General features: G+C 40.8%; 1 protein-coding gene across 8 annotated transcripts in view; it reads left to right on the top strand.

Annotated features, from left to right (window-relative positions):
• Csgalnact1 (chondroitin sulfate N-acetylgalactosaminyltransferase 1) overlaps nt 1-15,740 on the top strand; it is a 378,841-nt gene that overhangs the window by 135,941 nt on the left and 227,160 nt on the right. For 2 of the 8 annotated variants that reach the window (XM_006509627.4, XM_011242290.3), the window contains one exon: nt 11,257-11,327. The exons of the other annotated variants lie outside the window; for them this stretch is intronic. The gene's annotated coding sequence lies outside the window, so the exon portion shown is untranslated. The remainder of the gene's footprint in view (nt 1-11,256; nt 11,328-15,740) is intronic. 8 annotated transcript variants of the gene reach the window in all.

The raw sequence follows: 15,740 nt of genomic DNA, 5'->3' as shown, positions 1-15,740 counted from the left end.
CATAACTTCTGTTAGTTTCACTGTGCCCCTGTTTAGTTTCTGTTTCCATGATCTGTCCATTGATGAAAGTGGTGTGTTGAAGTCTCCCACTATTATTGTGTGAGGTGCAATGTGTGCTTTGAGATTTACTAAAGTTTCTTTAATGAATGTGGCTGCCCTTGCATTTGGAGCATATATATTCAAAATTGAGAGTTCCTCTTGGAAGATTTTACTTTTGATGAGTATGAAGTGTCCCTCCTTGTCTTTTTTGATAACTTTGGGTTGGAAGTTGATTTATTTCGATATTAGAATGGCTACTCCAGTTTGTTTCTTCAGACCATTTGCTTGGAAAATTGTTTTTCAGCCTTTCATTCTGAGGTAGTTTCTGTCTTTTTCCTGAGATGGGTTTCCTGTAAGCAGCAAAATGTTGGGTCCTGTTTGTGTAGTCAGTCTGTTAGTCTATGTCTTTTTACTGGGGAATTGAGTCCATTGATTTTTTAAGAGATATTAAGGAAAAGTAATTGTTGCTTCCTATTATTTTTATTGTTAGAGTTGGCATTCTGTTCTTGTGGCTGTCATCTTTTAGGTTTGTTGAGGGATTACTTTCTTGCTTTTTCTAGGGTGTGGTTTCTGTTCTTGTATTGTTTTTTTGTTTTTTTTTTTTGTTATTATCTTTTGAAGGGCTGGATTCATGGAAAGATATTGTGTGAATTTGGTTTTTTCGTGGATTACTTTGGTTTCTCCATCTATGGTAATTGAGAGTTTGGCTGGGTATAGTAGCCTGGGCTGGCATTTGTGTACTCTTAGTGTCTGTATAACATCTTTCCAGGATCTTCTGGCTTTCACACTCTCTGGTGAAATGTCTGGTGTAATTCTGATAGGCCTTCCTTTATATGTTACTTGATCTTTTTCCCTTACTGCTTTTAATATTCTATCTTTATTTAGTGTATTTTTTTGTTCTGATTATTATGTGTTGGGAGGAATTTCTTTTCTGGTCTAGTCTATTTGGAGTTCTGTAGGCTTCATGGTCATCTCTTTCTTTAGGTTTGGGAATTTTCCTCTGTAATTTTGTTGAAGATATTTGCTGGCCCTTTAAGTTGAAAAATCTTCATTCTCATCTATTCCTATTAACCGTAGGTTTGGTCTTCTCATTGTGTCCTGGATTTCCTGGATGTTTTGAGTTAGGACCTTTTTGTATTTTGCATTTTCTTTGATTGTTGTGCTGATGTTCTCTATGGAATCTTCTGCACCTGAGATTCTCTCTTCCATCTCTTGTATTCTGTTGTTGATGCTCGCATCTATGGTTCCAGATTTCTTTCCTAGGGTTTGTATCTCTAGTGTTGCCTCACTTTGGGTTTTCTTTATTGTGTCTACTTCCATTTTTAGGTCTTGTATGGTTTTCTTCATTTCCACCACCTGTTTGGACGTGTTTTCCTGTTTTTCTTTAAGGATTTCTACCTGTTTGGTTGTGTTGTCCTGTTTTCCTTTAAGGACTTGTAGCTCTTTAGCGGTTTTCTCCTGTGTTTCTTTAAGTGAATTATTAAAGTCCTTCTTGATGTCCTCTATCATCATCATGAGATATGCTTTTAAATCGTGGTCTAGGTTTTCGAGTGTGTTGGGGTGTCCAGGACTGGGTGGGTTGGGAGTGCTGCGTTCTAATGATGGTGAGTGGTCATGGTTTCTGTTAGTAAGATTCTTACGTTTGCCTTTCACCATCTGGTAATCTCTGGAGTTAGTCGTTATAGTTGTCTCTGGTTAGAGCTTGTTCCTCTCTAGTGATTCTGTTAGCCTCTATCAGCAGACCTGGGAGACTAGCTCTCTCCTGAGTTTCTGTGGTCAGAACACTCTCTGCAGGAAATCTCTCCTCTTGCCCGGAAGGTGCACAGATATCTGGTGTTTGGACCTGCCTCCTGGCAGAAGATGAAGGCCTGAAACAGGGTCTTTCCCCGAAGCTGTTAGCTTCTGTAATCCACACTCTCATCTGTACAGACTAGTCTTGGAGGGATCCAGGAACCAAGATGGCTTCCCCAGGTGCTCCAGCAAAGCCCTCCTGGGTGGGGAGGACACCTGTCCTCTGGTAGGGAAGGTGCCTGGATGTCTGAAGCCCAAATTGGGGTCTGCCTTAGAAGCTGTCCTCTAGGGCCCTTGGGGTTTCCTCTGGCTCCTCGCCCAGGTGACCCTGTGCTAGTGCCAACCAGAAGGGACTTGTGACCCTGGTCAGGCCGGGTTTCCTGCTTCCCTAATGCTGGTCACATGTGATTGGAATGGATCAGAAGCTGTATTCCACTCACCGGTGGTCCTAAGATTGCATGGAGAGTCCTCTTGGGACCTTGGGGGGGGGAGGTGTCTGCTGACTCGGCGCCCAAGGTGCTTCCCTAATGCTGTCTCATGTCCCATGCGATTGGAATGGAACAGAAGTTGTGTTCCACTCACCGGGTGTCGGCTGACTCTGTGCCCAAGGTGACCCGGTACTGGCCTAGAGCAGTGGTTCTTAACCTCTGAATCATGGCCCCTTTCGCAACCCTCCATTTCATTACATCTCATAAGAGTAGCAAAGTTATAGTTAAAAAGTTACTGCAAAAATAATTTTATGATTGGTGGTTACCACAGCATGAGATACTGTTGAGTCATAGAATTAGGATGGTTGAGAACCACTGCTCTAGATAAAAGTGTGGAGTGTCTGAGGTGTGGGTGAGGGCTCTCTTCAGGACCACAGACAGAAGTTTTCTCTTTGTGTCCTCACATAGCTGGGACAAAGAACAAACTCTGTGGTGTCCCTCTTCACTAAGGCTCTGATCCCTTCCTGGGCACTCCACCCTCACGACCTCATTTAACCTTCTTGCATCCTTGAGGTCCCATTTCTATCTGAAGGCGAATCATGGCTTCAAGGGTGAACTTGGAAAGACAGACTGATTCAGGGCACAGCAACAATGCCAACTCAAAGCTGTTTCATACACATTATAAACACAAAGTAGTTGTAGGAATTATAAGTAAATATGTCATAGAGCATCAGATGTATATTTTAATTTTAAGGTGAAATCATAAATGCCCTGGATTAATTTTACAGACATTAAAAATTAGATAAAAATGAGCACTTCTATTTCCTGAAGTGACAGGCTCTTATAGGTCATGTTCCTGTGTCTGTAGGGCTTTAGGCAGTGCCCCTAGACTCCCTTTATTCTACCTGGAAAGTACAGGGACAAACAGGAAGATGCCCCCTGCCCTGCCCCCCATCTGGACAGGATGCTATCCCCTGAGTATGACTTGCAGCTGGGTCCCTTTCCTAGGGAAAAGTCAAGCCCCTTAAAATTTGTTCAGAATGGCAAATCCTGCTTCCAGAGTCCATTTTACAAGGCTGCCACAGCCTGAGTGGATTAGATAATAAAAGTGTGTTGTTTCCAGCCAGTGAGATGGCTCAGTGGGTTAAGGCACCTCCGACAAGATCAACAACCTGAGTTCAGCCCCTAGGTGGAAGGAGAGAATTGTCTCTCCCGGGTAGTCCTCTGACCTTGACTCATGTGCCTTAGCATATGTGCAACCACACACATTATAAACATACATGCAATATATAAATAAATGTAAATGTGCATTATCTCATAGATGTGGACATTAGGAGTCTGAGATTTGAGAATTAAAAGTCTGGAAGGTACAAAAGGGCCTTTGTGGACTTTGGGGCACTACTTTCTTTCTTTTTTTTTTTCAAGTTTTTTTTTTTATTACATATTTTCCTCAATTACATTTCCAATGCTATCCCAAAAGTTCCCCATACCCTCCTCCCCCCACTTCCCTACCCACTCATTCCCATTTTTTTTTTTTTTTTGGCCCTGGCGTTCCCCTGTACTGGGGCATATACAGTTTGCGTGTCCAATGGGCCTCTCTTTCCAGTGATAGCCGACTAGGCCATCTTTTGATACATATGCAGCTAGAGTCAAGAGCTCCGGGGTACTGGTTAGTTGTCTTTCCAACGCTAGGTGGTAGGTGTGGTTCTCAGCCTCTTTGTGTGCAGCAGTTCTACAGTGTCTGTCCCAGTCATCACTTTACATCCCCTCTCTACAGGTTGGTTTATACTTGTAACTCAGAGGCCCCTGCAGTAGAGGCTTATTTTCAAACAGATCTATTGGGTGATGTCAAAGTTTGGATCTGAAATGACCCCCAAAGTCTTATCTGTTAGAGGTTTGTTTCCCTGTGTAGCAATGTTTAAAGGTGAGCTGCTGAGAAAGTGATGGGATTGTCAAGGCCCTGCCCTCATTAATGGGTTCACCGGCTGATAGATTCACAGTCAGATGAACTTTTGGAAGTGATAGAGAATTAGGAGGCAGAGCTTACTTGAAGGGAGTAGATCTTTCCGGATACATTCTTTAGGGTGATATCTTGTCCCTAGCCACCCCCCCCCTTTCTGTTTGCTTTTTGATTACTATGAAGGGAAAAAGAAACCTTTTATGTCACTTATGATTGTCCTCATGATATTCTTTCTGCCTTGTCTCAGGTCCAAAGCATTACAGTCAACTAACTTTGCACTGAAACCATAAGGCAGCATAAATCTTTGTTGGATTTTTTTTTTAATTTCAGGTATTTTGTCACAGTGACCAACCAAAAGTTGATTAGCATGTGTGTGGTAGAATCTTGAATTCTAATAGGAAGTTATGGTAATTTGAATGGAACCTTTGTAAGGCAGACTTGGAAGTGAATTACTCGGAGCAGGATGTGAGGGTTTGTAGCTATGTGAAGGTTTGTAGCTTTACTTCATCTTTATTCTATCCCTCCCCCCCCTCTCTCTCCCTCCCTCCCTCCATCCCTCTTGCCCTCTCTCTCCTTTTCTTTTCCTGTGTGAGGCTAAAAACGAGCCACCTTCATACTCCTATTGGCCACTGTGATGGACTCCAATCCTCTGAAACCATAACCCAAACTCTTTCTTCCTTAGGTTGATATGGGACATGGTGTTTTATTACAGTAACAGAAAAGCACCTCTTTGAGACTGTGCTGTTAAAGGCAGTAGTGTGAGTGCTGTGTGAATGCTGGGCCATCTTCTTGCTTTTGGATTGTCTAGGCAACATACTGAATGGTTTGACTCTACCATATGCTTTCTACCATGATCTGCTATCTTACCACAGGCCTAAATGGCTTAAGGATGGTGGAAATTTCCAAACCTATGAATTACCTTTCCTCTTTATAGGTCTTAATCTTTATTTTCTAATATGGTCATATTCTGGGATATCAGAAATGGGTTACACACACACACACACACACACACACACACACACACACACAGACAGACACGTATTCAAGTATATATCATACTTGAAACAATTAACACCCAAATTTGGCTCCCATTCCTTTCTTGAACCTCTGGTTCCCCTTTACTTCCCTAGATAGTTTCATCTCTTTGTATCTATAAACTCTAGGATCCAAAACATTAGAGAAATTGTACAATATGAGTCTTTCTGAGACTAGTTCAGTTACTTTATATAGTTATCTGCAGTTCTATCCATTTTCCTGCAAATGACCTACTTCATTCTTTACACTTAAAATGTTTCATTGTGTATGTATGTAAGCCCAGGCTCCTCTGTTCCTTTGTTGATGGACACCTAGCTTAGTTGCATAAGTTAACTTTTGTAGATAGTGCTAAAATCAGCATTGATGTCCAAGTGTTTCTGTGATGTTCCTGGGTTTTTCAGGGACATCATTCAGCACCTATCAGAACATTACACAATTTTATATCTTTGATGAAGATTGGGACAATTTTCTTTTTACTTTTACCAGCCTACAAATGTCCCTTTACAGGAGCCCCCAGCAGAAGAAACATCACTCTGCCTAGACCTATGAGTACTCATGGTGAGAGTTTCCTTGGTGCTGCGGAACTTGAATGCTTTGTTTTGCTGGCAGCTTCTTACACTGAAGGAACTTGAGTGTGACATGCAGTGTGACATACAGTGTGGCATGTGACATGTAGGCATGCCTGGATGCATTTTTAGTTCTCAGCAGTAGTTAGAAGCAGAAGCACTGGAAAGTAGGTACTCCACAAAATGCAGCCATCAGAAACAGAGAGAAGCCATTCCAAATGCTATGCTTGGTTTTGCCCAGCCCTCTTTTGTGCTTGCTTTAAATGCTTTGCCATTTGGTTTGGAAAAGCTTTCAGGCATCTTTGGCACCTAATTATGGACCACTTCCAGAGCCCTTTGGGGAGCTGTCATAAACAGCAGATATGCACTTGAGGAGAAAGTCTTGTTTTATAGGGTTTGATTTTGCCTGTCTAAGAATGGGCACATAAAACAGGCCATTTACAATGGCAAGAACTTTGCCAGAATTCTTTTCAGGGTAGATGTGTTATGTGACTTTTGATTATGTTAAGTCTCACAGACATGAAGTCATTACGATGGAAAGCTCACATTTGCAAGATGACTGCAAATGGAATGACTGCTTTTCAAGAGCCTTTTTTTTTCATGCTATTGCCTGAATCTATGTGGAGTGAACCAAGATCAAAACCACCATGCAAACATGAAGATATATGAGATGTAGCTCTGAGAACCATGAAGAAAATACTGCTATGTGAACACTTGATGTGTGATAATTCATAGCAGAAATGTTCTTCCCATTATTCCATTGCTCTAGTTTTCAAAAGAAGTGCTAGAGAGAACCTGGATAGGGCAGTAGGGGAGGGAAAATCCAGACCCTAATCTCCATACACCTATCTTTTTGTGTCCTAGAAATAGCGTGAAGTAATTTAGGGCACCACAAATGCTTGTTTAAAGCTGGAGTGGAGAGTTTTGTAAAACAAAGTCAAATCCAGAAGTGTCAGTCAGGTGCTTGTGTGAAGCCAGTTTTCATCTCTGTGTTTCAGTTATCTGCTGCCATTGGAAGCCCTTTAGTGTGCAGGCATGGAAGGATAAATTTGACGTGGTTCCTTGAAGCTCCCCATAATTTAGGTACAATATAAAGCCAACCCTGCCTTGAGCAAAAGAAATTAATTGCTTTAAATAATTTTGTTCATTCAGCAGCAATGGGGTGTCTACAAAAGATAATTACGGGGCAAATTTAAAATATTTTCTTTGGATAGTTGAACTGGAATACTTTGTAAAGGAAACACTTATTAAAAACAAGATACCTATAAACTTTATCTGCCCCAGTACAGGGGAACACCAGGGCCAAGAAGTGGGAGTGGGTGGATAGGGGAGCAGGGTGTGGGGAGGGTATAGGGGACTTTCAGGATAGCATTTGAAATGTAAATGAAGAAAATATCTAATAAAAAATTGAAAAAAAACCCCAACAAAACAAAACAAAAAAACAAAAACAAAAACAAGATACTGCCTTAATCCTATCAGAATAGAGGGAATCTAAAGTACTAGCAATGCCAAGTTTTTGCTGGATGTGATATGGGGCAGGACATGTGCTCATTCTCAGATAGGGTGATGGAAGATGGTACAGCTGAGTCCAAAGGTAATTTCCCTTCCTCCGTGTGTTCTCTCTCTCTCTCTCTCCTTTCCTCCCTCCCTCCTTCCTCTCTCTTCCTCTCTCCCTCTCTCTTTCTCTCTCTCTCTCTCTGACTCTCTCTCTCTCTGTCTATCTCTCTGGAGATAGGGTCTCTTGAACTCGATATATAGCCAAGGAGATGATGTTTAACTTCTTGTCCCCTTGTCCCCACTGCCAAGTGCTAGGATTACAGACATATATTGCTATCCTTTTTTAATTTGCCAGGATTTTAATAAAAGCAAACACAGTCTGAATCAGTAACTGTGATCTTGATGTCCTTAGTATACAAACATGTTAATGATGTTCCTAGCCCCAAACTTGCTTTTGATTGTTCACAGCACATAATTCATAATTATCAAAATTGGAAGCATACAAATTGTTCTTCAGTATGAGAGTGGATAAACAAGTTGTGACATACTTCTTCAGTAGAATATTAGTTAGTGATAAAAAGAATTAAATCTGTAACCCTATTACTTGCCAAACGTCAATGAGCCCTGAAATAAACTATACACATTTAAAATAATAATACATCAATATTGAAATAGCTACTGTGAAAAAGTGTATCACACTAATGAAAAGTAACTAACAGAATAATATGTGTGAGAAGAAGGAGCTGGTGAATGTTCAATATTTCTGTTCAATATATCCAACAATTGAAAACTGTTTTTTGGGAGAGAAAGTCCATGCAAAAAAGAATTATGAAGCCATAAAAGGATATAGAAGAAACTTAAAAACCAATACATTTGCTTAATGAAAGAAGTCAGTCTGAAAAAGCTACTTACTGTGTGACTCTGACTGAATGAAGAACAAGACTATTTGGGCTAGCATATTTGGTGTTAAGAGGGATGGTCGTGGGAACACAAGACAGTTGTTGGGCAGTGACACTAAGAGGCATTGTGAGCACATGCCCTTGCAGAGTCCATGTGTCTGCTACATTAGAGTATAGGCTTTGTCAATATGAATGGATTGACGATGGCACATCAATTGTAATGAGTGTCCCAAGCTGACGAAAAATACTTATGTTAATGAAGCCTAAGGGAGATATGTGGGAATATATGAGAGCTTTGTTGTTCCTGCCCAGTTTTCCATAAAACTACAATGTATCTAAAAGAAAAATCTGTTTTTCATTTAAAACTCAACAAAATTATATGATCCAATATCAGTTTCCTCAAATACGATTTCATTAGAATACACACACATCCACTTGGAGAACTTTGGTGACACACCTTCTCTGGCATCTCAACCATCATTATCTATAACTGTCCAAGGTCAGTCTCAGGGCCAGTGTCCTGTTTTTGATCCTGTTGGCCTGGATGGGAAGAGCCTTTCCCAGTGGGACACTTGCTGTTCTGTGGCTTTCTCTGCATTGTGTGGTTTTGTTTTTAAAATCTCCAGAGGCTGGGCTCCCCAGTAGCCAGGGTCTCCCTTCATTTCCGCTTTATATCTAGGTTGCTCAATGTTTCTCTCTGTGAGAGGGAGGCATGAACTTCCTCTTCCGTTTTTCTGTCTTCTAATTCTATTCGTCATCCCCTTCGGGGGTGCTCTAGGGAGGATGGTACAGGAAAAGCAAAGGCTAACTTGATGGACTGAACTGACTCCCTCTAAGAAGGGCCTAACTTGCAATGAGGGCAGGGACTGATGTAAAATCTGTTAGTGGCATTGAAAGATACAGAAATGTCTGCAGCTTGAAGGGATGAGATTTTATTATTGGCTTGGGTCAGATGCTAATAGGCAGAGGCCTCTGAAACCCTCTCCAGATTATTAGTGTCTTAATGAGTGGAGAGTCCTGGGAGTAATAGCAGACAGCAGAGGTATGAACCCCCTCTGCATGGGAGTGACTAAGTTGCCTTAGGCAGGCCTCACCTCACATCCCTTAAATTGTAAGATGGGAATGACCACATGCGCTTTGCATTTGGCTGCAGGGAAGGAACGGCTAACACACATGAAGCACCTTATGTGGGGCCTACCTCTGCACGTGCCGTGCCTTCCCACCTGCTTTAATATCATTTTCCCTTTTTATTTTTCTTTCAGTGCTGTGACTTGAACCTAGGGCCTTGCTCAAGGCAGGCTTCATTCCCAGCCTCTACCCCACTCCATTTATCCTTCTCAAAAGGAACAGTGTAATGTGTCCCAGTTTTTCCTTGCTTAGAAGGATATAAAAACACTTTTTGATGTCAAACTAAACGCTATTTTTTCAATTCGTTTCTGACACTTGTCCTATATCCTCTGGACATGCTTTCAAAAGCCGTTACAAAAGGTAGCAATTAAACCCCTTCTTGACTTTTCCTAGATTAAATAGTCCCAAATTACTCTGACCTACTCAAAGAGAAGCTGTGAGCATCCCTCTGAAGTGGTCCCTTACTTCTGTCAGCTGCCCTCTGCCTGCTAGAACTGCAGGTTGCTGATCAGAATGCTCTCTCTGCCTTTTCTGTCGGATGCAGATTGTTCTAGATGATTGCCTCCCAGCCTCTTGCATGCCCTGGATAGTTCACACCTGCAGTTTTTAATGTCTTCCTTTCCGTCTATATGATTGCTTCTTAGTCCTGGCTTTTCTTTGTTTTTGTTTTGTTTTTTTTTCCAAACAAACAGGCAAATAAATATCATTGCTTTATTGCAGGCTTGATTCTTGCATTCTGGAGGTTGAGACAGGAGGATTAAGAGCTTTAATCCTGCCCTAGCGCATAGTGAGATTCTATCTATAATCAAACGAATCAATAAATACATCTTCATTAAGATCGAGGTCTCTGGAACTGGGCTTCTAGGCTGTGACTCCTATGTAATCCACTTAGCAACAGTGTCCTACCCTATATTTCCTCATTTTTCTGAAACTTAGTTTCTTCACCTGTTAAATGGGATGAGCACAGAATCTCCTGTAAAGATCTAGAGATTTAATGTGCTGCTAGATATAATGTTCTCTGCAGCATGGACACAGGACGCACACAACAAAGCTTAGCTCTTTAAAAATTTTTATTTTGAAATTATTTTAGACTTTCAAGAAGCTACGAAAAATACCCACACATACCCTAGGATAGCTAAGAGTGCAATCCACCACAAAATTTTAAACTTACTTAAAATAAGAGATTTTTTAAAATGATGTTTTTGTAACTTGATTGCATTGTTCTTGATTGTGAACTTTGAAGATGACACTGTTGTGTCACAATATCAAAACACTGGACCTGGATACTATGTTAGATCATCTCTAGATGATGTGTAATACCCGGCATGATAGAAGTGCTCTATTTGTTGTCACTGTAAAGTTTAGGGAGCAATTACAAGCAAAATATTTCTGTACATACTCAGTTTGGACATAGCCGCCATAGACCTAAGTATGTAATATACATAGGTTGGCAATAATGCAACTTTCCCCCCTTAAGTATTTGGCAGTCACTCTTTGGTGTATGTGAAGATGGAGAACCATTGAATCTGGAGGGCTAGCTGCACTTCCCAGATAGTATCATATGATTTGTTCTGGCCAATCAGAGTTGAGTGGTGTTGCCAAGTAATTTCCAGACTGAAACAATTGAATGATTATATTTCTTGCAGTACTCCTGGTCTCTGCTGCCTAGATTGGCATCACATCAGTGCTAAAGCAAGAGTAGTAATAGCACCAGATGAAAGCAGCCTAATAGCCTGCATCATCACTGGGAAGAAACTTCAAACTCAATGCAATAACTATTAGATTGTGATTCAGAGAATAAAACCTTTGTTGTTTTAAAGCACTTAGGTTTAGGGATGTGCATTATAGCTCAGTATTATTTCAATAAATAGACAGTTGAATTTCTAAAAAAAAACTACCTCTTTTATTTACAGTGTAAAGGAAGTATATGGAAGCACACAAGCAACTGAATAGAAGCAAGAGCTTGAGGAGAGCTTTGTTTTCGGTGGGCTACAATTTTTTTTTGTGGGTATTACATATGCAAACTCAAATAGCAGAGAGGGTCTCTTGACCAATCTCAAGTCCCAAGAAAGACTGTCAAAACCAAATGTGGCAAAAGATATAAATACAGAATCTCAGAGGAGGTGGTCCTCGCAGTCTGAGAGTGGTGAGCCGCCTACAGTTGGGAGGATAGAGCTAACATCAAAGGGAAAAGCAAAGTGTGCCATACAACTACTGACACCGCTTCTCACTGTGAAATGGAATAGTCTCTGTTCATTGAGGTCGTTTTCCTGGGCCCAGATTGGAAATATTTCACTATTTGCCTCAAATGACCTCTTAGACCAAGGATTGGATGTAAATCATTTCTTTGTTTTGGAAATTTTATTCATGATTTATGTGCGTGCACACACATGTCACAGTAGTATGAGATGGTCGGAGTACAACTTTGTAAAGTGTGGGTTCTAGGTATCAAATGTGCATGTTTATCTAGAAAGCCATTTTACCTTTCCTCAAGGTCCCTTGTTGTGCAAGCAAATTGTCCTTTAATGACAGAGAACATATTTTAGGTCACCACAGAGCAAATCATCCTGTTACAGTGTTCTTGACTGAAATATTCCCTTTTGAAAGGGCTTCTGTTTTTATTGTCCCCACGTTCTAAATAAATAGTTGTAGGCTCATGAATTATTTAACAGTTTATTGATTAGTACCAATACTTAGGGGCAACCATTTATCTTTCTATTAATTGATTTTTGTCTTAATTCTACTGAGTTCAGAATGAATCCCCACTGTATAAAGTTCAGTATTTAGAGACTCATGGAAATGAAGTCTGCATGTAGGCAGTTGCTGTAAGTAGTCTGTGTCCTGAAGAGTGGTACAGATAAAGTGTTCCTACACACGAAATTCTCAAAAGCCGGTTTGTAAGTTTTAAAAACGGTGGTTTCCTTTTACCTGTTCTTATGACCTTTCCTTCCTTTTTTAAACTTTCAATTAAAATCTGAAATTCTTTCTTCCCACCTACTGCTTTTTATCTCCAGATGTGATCTTATTGACCTCAGATTAGAAATACTAGATAACACAATTAAAGCTTCACAGCTTGAAGAAGAAATTGAGAAATAAAAAATGAAACATATGGAATATGTTCTGTACCTCTAAAGAGCTCACAATCTAATGTGGTAGGTGCAACTCTTTCAGTGAAGATTTGATACCTAATATAGTAGTTTCTTTTTTTCCTTCCCTCCTTCCTTTTTTTGTTTTTTGTTTTTTGTTTTTTGTTTTTTTGTTTTTTGTTTTTTGTTTTTTGTTTTTGAGACAGGGTTTCTCTGTGTAGCCCTGGCTGTCCTAGAGTTTACTTTGTAGACCAGGCTGGCCTCAAACTCAGAAATCTGCCTGTGTCTGCCTCCCGAGTGCAGCAGTTTCTCTTTCTGGATGAGTATTCTTGCATCACTCCAGTGACAGGGTGAGCAGGTGATATCTGTTCCATTTATTGACACCTTTATAAAACGTATTTCTAAGCAATGGTTAGCATTAAGAGCTAGTTCCGGAGCTGGGGAGATGGCTCAGCAGCTAAGAACGCTGGCTGCTTCTGCAGAGGACCAGGGTCTTGTTCCCAGCACCTTCATGGTGTTTCACAACTGCCTATAACTCCAGTTCCAGGGGATCTAATACCCTTTTCTGGCTCCCAAGAACACCAGGCACATACACATAGTGCAATGTACTCAGAAACGCTTCATACACATAAAATATAAATAAATCTTTAAAAGATTTCATATGTAGTATCAAGTGACAGAACTTCTCAGAAGTGTATTCAAGCTGAATAATAATGATGATGATAATAATAATAACAACAATAATAAAAATGCTGGGATTACTTCCCAGCATTTATACATAGATATTTAAGATCTCTAAATAACAAAAGGCCATGTTTCATCCAGTTCAGCACACAGGAGTACATCTGTCCTAGTGATGGCAACGAGGACTGAGAGCGGTGGTCGATAAACCTCCAGCAGTGAGATGCTTGGAGGAAATTCTCACAAAGGCACGCTACTGTGCATTTCCCACAAGCTCAGTGGTAAGCAGTGGTGTGTTAAAGCTCAGAATTGGCCACAATGGACTATTTACCTCACCGTACTATTGACTTTATCTCAAGACTTGATTTATTGTTTTGTCATCTAGACTTAAGAATATGATGAAGATTGAAGGTTAAAGTGCACAAGTCTCCTGATTATAACCTGCATGGTGCAAGGACGTCATTGAACAGTCTTTTTTTTTTCTTCTTTTAATTTTTTATTGGTTATTTTATGTATTTACATTTCAAATGTTTTCCCCCAGTATCCCCTATCTCATCCCCTCTTCCCTGCTTCTATGAGGGTGTTCACCTCACTGCCCTGGCATTCCCCTACACTAGGGCATCAAGCTTTCACAGGACCAAGGGCCTCCTTTCCCACTGATGCGAGATAAGGCTATTCTCTGCTACATATGCAGTCTTCCTGTGTATTCTTTGGTTGGTGAGCTCTGGCAGGGGTGTGTGGGAAGGCTCTTGTTGGCTGATATTGTTGTACTTTCTATAGTGTTGCAAACTCCTTCAGCTCCTCAGTCCTTCCCCTAACCCCTCCATTGGGGTTCCCATGGTCAGTCCAATGGCTGGCTGCAAGGATTCACATCTGTGTCAGTAAGGCTCTAGCAGAGCCTCTCAGGAGGCATCCATATCAGGCTCCTGTCAGCAAGCACTTCTTGGCATCAGCAATAGTGACTGGGTTTGGTGGCTGCATATAGGATGGATCCCCAGATGAGGCAGTCTCTGGAGAGCCTTTACTTCAGTCTCTGCTCCACTCTTTGTCCCTGTATTTCCTTTAGAAAGGAGCAATTCTGGGTTAAAATTTTGAGAAGGGCAGGTGGCCCCATCTCTCATCCAGGGGCCATACCTAATCTCTGGATATGGTCTCTACAGGTTCTCTCTCCCCTTTGTTGGGTATTTCAGCTGATGTTATCCACATTGGGTCTTGGGATCCTCTTGCTTTCCTGGTGTCTGGGATGTTCTGGTGGCTACCCCCAGTTCCCCATCCCCCATTGCTACACACCCCTGTTCAATTTCCTGACCCTCTGTACTTCTCTCTTGCCTCCTCCTATATCTGCTCCTCATCCTGTCCCCCTTTTCCCTCTCCCCTCCTTTTCTCCTCCCAAGTTCCTCCCAATCTCTTCCTCCAGTGATTAGCTTGTTCCCCCTTCTAAGTAGGTCTTCCAATGGTCTGTGAGTTGTATCATGGGGATTCTGAGCGTTTTTCCTAATAATGTCCATTATCAGTGAGCACACACCATGAGTGTTGAACAGTCTTTTGATACGAGGAAAAGATCAGGCTTAGGATGTTTGCTTTTGCAACCTTGAGTGAATGAATGTTTCATTGTCAACACAAAGGGAGATATGAACAAGTACCCACGTGGCAATTCTCATACAATAATTTCACCATTGGTTTTCTGCTGATAGAGTATGGCAAAAAGTTAAAAAATCAAAGGCTATTCTGATTTAGAATAAAGATGTTACATGTTTGTTACTCATAAACTACACGTTGGTTATATCAGTACAGTTTATGTCCATGTTGGTGGACATTCATGTTTCCTTCACTGAAGGGCTGGATGACCCACATCCATCAGCACTCTGCCACTACCACTCTCCTGAAGTGATAGGTGAACAGCTTCTGATTTTAGCCATCCAAGAGTCTTAGGTTGAAATTTAGAAATTGTTCCTTTCTTAAATATAGCAATAGCTTCTTTACCAATTTCTTTAGGAGTGTTTTCTTACTATTTGCACTTTTCCTCTTGTCACTCTTATAACAGCTACAAAACCTACATTTTTCACAGGACCTTGACCTCTTTAAGGGTCTCTCTGTCTGTCAGTGTCCTTGTAACATCACATACACTGTTCTCTGCCTTTTGCCAAAAAAAAAAAAAAAAAAAAAAGCTTTGAGTATACACATGTCTTGGACTCTCCATCTGAGATACCTTTGCTCCTGATAGGAATTGAAAGAGAACATCTGGAAACACTCATCACCGCTCCAGGTGTTGTAGCCCAGTACTCATAACAGGGTATTTTCAAAACAGAAATTAATATGTCAAATTTTAACCAAGGCTTTATTCCTTTTCAGCTATAGAAATGCTCTCTACTATATGGAAATAGAACTTATTTAGTGAGTGCCTAATGGCTGGGTCATATGCTTCCATTTGCATGTTTTCCTGATACCTCCCTCTGTGTTAGTCTCTTTCCATCTCTGTAATAGCCACCAGAGAGAGCAGACATTTTTTTAAATATTTTTTATTATTATGTATTTTCCTTAATTACATTTAGAATGCTATCCCAAAAGTCCCCCATAGCCCCCCTTCCCTACCCACCCATTCCCATTTTTTGGCCCTGGCATTCCCCTGT

This window comes from Mus musculus, chromosome 8 (assembly GCF_000001635.26).
Source record: "Mus musculus strain C57BL/6J chromosome 8, GRCm38.p6 C57BL/6J".
Lineage (NCBI taxonomy): Eukaryota > Metazoa > Chordata > Mammalia > Rodentia > Muridae > Mus > Mus musculus.
The sequence above is the reverse complement of the archived record's forward strand: the minus strand, read 5'-3'. Positions and strand labels throughout refer to the sequence as shown.